Source organism: Plecotus auritus (genome assembly GCF_963455305.1).
Source record: "Plecotus auritus genome assembly, chromosome: 10".
In the NCBI taxonomy this organism is placed as follows: domain Eukaryota; kingdom Metazoa; phylum Chordata; class Mammalia; order Chiroptera; family Vespertilionidae; genus Plecotus; species Plecotus auritus.
The window spans coordinates 12,551,978-12,557,251 of NC_137785.1; the positions used below are offsets into that span (position 1 = coordinate 12,551,978).

General features: G+C 41.4%; 1 pseudogene across 1 annotated transcript; it reads left to right on the top strand.

The window, feature by feature from the left end:
- The first annotated feature begins 3,845 nt into the window (after positions 1 to 3,845).
- LOC308235632 (transcription initiation factor TFIID subunit 9-like) lies at positions 3,846 to 4,897 on the top strand (annotated as a pseudogene). Its single transcript has 2 exons — positions 3,846 to 4,232; positions 4,535 to 4,897. The product of its transcript is annotated as a transcription initiation factor TFIID subunit 9-like (transcript).
- The last annotated feature ends 377 nt before the right edge of the window (positions 4,898 to 5,274 follow it).

Below are 5,274 nucleotides of genomic sequence, written 5' to 3' on the forward strand. Positions count from 1 at the left end.
CAGTGTCGCGTGGCTGCGATTCATCTGCAGTGACTTTGGCAGTGGATGGACTGTGTAGAAGATGTTCACAAACATCCTTGGTTGCATTTGCATTTTCAATCAAAAATTAAAGTCTATTTGTCTCCAAGCTCACCAAGTTGCCTCCTTTGGATATATACAGTTCTGTATGTCCATTGTCCCTCAACAAAATGGGTCTTAAAAGCCTACCATCTGACAGGGACACCTGTAACACTCAGCCTGAGTTGGACTGATTTCTGGTGAAGCAGTTTCTGGTCATGTTTTCATGGCTATCACAGACCCTGGCGTCAATGTGCTAAAGGCAGCCGCCATTGGTTACTGATTAGGCTTTCTGCCCGCCCCCCAGCTGCCTTTTTCCTTTATTTTTTTAAAATATATTTTATTGATTTTTTTTTACAGAGATGAAGGGAGAGGGATAGAGAGTTAGAAACATCTATAAGAGAGAAACATCGATCAGCTGCCTCCTGCACACCCCCTACTGAGGATGTGCCCGCAACCAAGGTACATGCCCTTGACTGGAATCGAACCTGGGACCCTTCAGTCCGCAGGCTGACGCTCTATCCACTGAGCCAAACCGGTCAGGGCCCAGCTGCCTTTTTCTTAAATAAAATGTTTTACTTTCAAAAAATTGTTTTTATTGATTTGATAGAGGAAGAGAGAGAGAGAGAGAGAGAGAGAGAGAGAGAGAGAGAGATTTGTACTTCCACTTATTAAGTATGTATTCATTGGTTGATTATTTTATGTGCCCTGAGCAGGGTTGGAATGCCTGACCTTGGTGAATCAGACAGAACAAGTTCTAAACCACTGAGGTAACAGCCAGGGCCAAAATAATTTTTAATCCCTCCATTTTTTGTTTTCTTTGACTCCACTCAGCTCTCCACCTCCCTCCTGGCTCTGTGAAGCAGGGTGGGAAGAAAATGTAAGTTTTGTACTGTATTCATTTCCTGTCCAATGTTTGCATTTCTTCCAGGGCAGTGAGGGTTTTGTGTGGGTTGTTGTTTTTTTTACCATTAAAAAACAGTATTGTTGAGAACTTAAAACTCTAATGCTTGCAGTCACATGCAAAAAACCATGTGGAATATACACATACACAAACTACTACAAGTAATAAATGAATTTTGCAAGGTCCCAGGATGCAAAATCAATAAGTGAATATTAATTGTATTTTTATATAAAGGAAATGAGGAATAAGAAAAGGATATCTTAAAAATAATACTATTTACAGCTCCAGACCAGTGGCTCAGTTTGTCCTTAACACTGAAAGGTGGCAGGTTTGATTCCCAGTCAGGGTATATGCACATGTTGCAGCTTCAATGCTTGATCTGAGTGGGTACAGGAAGCAACCAATCAATGTTTTTTTTTATTCTCTCTTTCTCTCTCTCTCTCTCTCTCTCTCTCTCTCTCTCTCTCTCTCTCTCTCCCTCTGTTTCTAAAATTAATAAACAGATCTGGGGAGATTAAAAATGGTAGCAGTGTAAATGGCAGCTCACAGAGTGCTTCCAGGACCAAACTGGGATTACAACTAACATACAGAATAACCAGCCTGAAAAAACAACTGAGGACTAGCTGGAGAGAACCCTGATATCCATGGACAGAAAGTGGAGACCACATAACGACTGATAGAAGGGTGGAAGTGGGAAAGGGCTGGCCAGGCTCACACAGACAGCAGCTGAAGTTCCGGGGAAATATCTAAGCTGTGTGTGTGTGTGGAGGGGCGGGGGGTTGTACTGTATTCATTTCCTCTGAGAACTCTGGGGTCTAATCCTGTGCTGGGCCCCTGAGCAGAGAGCACCACAATAGAGAAAGGTGATGATATACACCTGGCCTTGAAAAACAGCAGGGTTGCTGTCAGCCAGGGAGAGACAGCTGGAAATGCAAGCATCCTCTTGAAGGGCCCACACACAGCATTTTGAGTGCAACCACTCACTTTTGGCTCTGGTAGAGGGAGGGCAGAGTGCACTGGGGCTGTATAAACATAAGCCAGTAATGGAAGATCTGGAGTTAGGGCACAGAAGGCAGACACACCAGGTTCCTGTGTCGAGTCATTCCCTCAGGTTGGGGAGGTCATATTTCTTAGGAAAACTTTTGCTATCCTGCCATTTTTGCCTGGGGGGAAGGCAGTTGACCCACCCCTTTGGAAATGCTTTGCCCCACACTGTGGAGTTTCAGAGACTCATTAAGAGACTGAGCATAACAATTTGCCTCCGGACAGAAGAAATTGTCCCACCCTATTGGAAAACCTCTCAGCTTACCTGTGGACACTTGCCTGAGGATACTCCAGACTGAATCCAATCAGGCTGCAGGCAGAGGTGGTTCTCTGAAGGCTTAGAGTCTTTGCATGATCTAATTAGTCAGAAACATCAGCTTGAGTCCCACCACAGAAACCATAACTCCAAAGACCAGGAACAAGACAAGGATATCTGCTTTCACCACTCTTATTCAACATAGTACTGGAAATCCTAGCCACAGCAATCAGACAAAAAGAAGAGATAAAAGGCATCCAAATTGGAAAGGAGGAAATAAAAGTATCATTATTCATAGATGACATCACATAGAGATCCCTAAAGACTCCACTAGGAAACAACTAGACTTAATAAATGAATTCGGCAAGGTAGCATGATACAAAATCAACACCCACAAATTGATGGCATTTTTATACACCAATCATGAACCCCCACTAAGAAACTAAACAAACAATCCCATTTACCATTGCAACAGAAAAATAAATACCTAGGAATAAACTTAACCAAGGAGGTAAAACACCTGAACTTGGAAAACTATATGACATTGAAAAAAGAAATAGAGGAAGATACAAAAAAATGGAAGTGTATACCATGTTCATGGATTGGAAGAATTAACATCATTACACTGTCTATAATACCGAAAGCAATCTACAGATTCAACACAATCCCTATTAAAATACCAATGGCATACTTCACAGAGCTAGAATATATACTCAAAAAATGTATATGGAACCATAAAAGACCACGAATAGCTGTAGCAATCTAGAGAAAGAATGAAGTAGGAGGGATCACAATACCGGATATAAAACTATACTACAAAGCCATTATAACCAAAACAGCCTGATACTGGCACAAGAACAGGCATATAGACCAATGGATCAGAACAGAGACCCCAGAAATTGACCGACACCATTATAGTCAATTAACATATGAAAAAGGAGGCGAAAGCCTACAATGGAGTAAAGACAGTCTCTTCAACAAATGGTACTGGGAAAACTGGACAGACAATGCAAGAAGATGAAAATAGACCACCAACATACACCATATACAAGACTAAACTAAAGATGGATAAATGCAAGGCATGAATCCAAAAAAATCTTTGAAGAAAACATAGGCAGCAAAATCTCAGACATATCATGTAGCAATATGTTTATAGATACGTCTCCTCGGGCAAAGGAAACTAAGGAGAAAATAAACAAATGGGACTTCCTCAGAATAAAAAGCTTCTGCACAGCAAAAGAAACCAAGCTCAAATTGAAAAGGGAACCCACTGAATGAGAACATATTTGCCAATGATATATGTGATAAGGAGTTAATTTCCAAAATATATAAAGTACTCATACAACTCAACAAAAAGAAGGCAAACAATCCAATTAAAGAATGGAAAGAAGGCTTGCATAGACATTTCTCCAAAGAGGACATACAAATGGCCAGGAGACACATGGAAAAAATGCTTCTGAACATCCTGCTCATGGGTCACCAGAGGTTGGAAAAACCACATGAGGCAAAGAACTTGCTTCAGGATCGGGACTGAAATACGTTAATGTAGGTGATTTAGCTGGAGAAGTCTCATCACCGGATATCATGGAGTCTGGCAAGATGGCTTCTTCCAAGAGCATGCCGGAAGATGCACAGATGATAGCACAAACCCTGAAGGATATGGGGATTACAGAATAGGAGCCCAGAGTTATAAATCAGGTGGTGGAGTTTGCCTTCTGATATGTGACCACAATTTAGATGATGCAAACATGTATTCAAGCAATGCCAAGAAAGCTACTGCTGGTGCAGATGATATGCGATTGGCAAACCAGTGTCTGCTGACCAGTCTTTTAGCTCTCCGCCCCCAAGAGAGCTTTTATTAGATATTGCAAGTCAAGGAAACCAAACCCCACTTCCATTGATCAAGCCATATTCAAGCCCTAGAATGCCACCTCATAGCTATTGCTTGACCTCTCCAAACTATAGACTTAAGTCTTTTTTTTTTTTAAGCACTTTATGGACCAAGTTTCTTTATTTTTTTATTTTTTTAAATATATTTTATTGATTTTTTACAGAGAGGAAGAGAGAGGGATAGAAAGTTAGAAACATCCATGAGAGAGAGACATCGATCAGCTGCCTCCTGCACGCCCCCTACTTGGGATGTGCCCGCAACCCAGGTACATGCCCTTGACCAGAATCAAACCTGGGACCCTTCAGTCCGCAGGCCGACGCTCTATCCACTGAGCCAAACCGGTTAGAGTGACTTAAGTCTTAATATTACAAAAAAAAAAAAAAAAAAAAAAAAAAAAAGCCCCTACTTCTGCAGGAAGAATACCAGTTCTATAGTTAAGTGTTGGTTTAGTCACCAGCAGACCAAGTACTCCCACACTTGGCACACCAACCCCACAAACCATGTCAGTTTCAACTGAAGTAGGGACTCCAATGTCCCTCACAGGGCAAAGGTTTACACTTCACGGTCCCCAGCTGTAAAAGCATCAATTCCTGCAACATCAGCAGGTCAGAATGTTCTGATTAATCCATCATGGATTGGGTCCAAATACATTCTTATTAGCCCTAACATGGTGTCACCACAAAATAATGCCAGTGAATCAACAGACACATTGAAAAGCAAATGTGAAGATGATGATGATGACTAGGATACTTTGTAATGTAGCCTTGAGGCATGTAACATGTGTACTTGATTTTGAATCAACTGTACTGAGATTCAACATGCATGCCGGATATTTTCAAGTTATTCATTATTACTTAGTATTAAATCAGTAAATATAGTTAGCATAGTTTTTTTTAATTTCTTTATTAATTAAGGTATTACATGTGTCCTTATTTCCCCATTACCCCCCCCCAACCCCCATTCATGCCCTTACCCCCCAGTTGTCTGTGTCCATTGGTTAGGCTTATATGCATGCATACAAGTCCGTTGGTTGATCTCTCCCCCTTACCCCTCCCCTCCCCTACCTTCCCCGAGGTTTGACGTTCTGTTCTGATCAATGTTTCTCTGGATCTGGATCTGTTT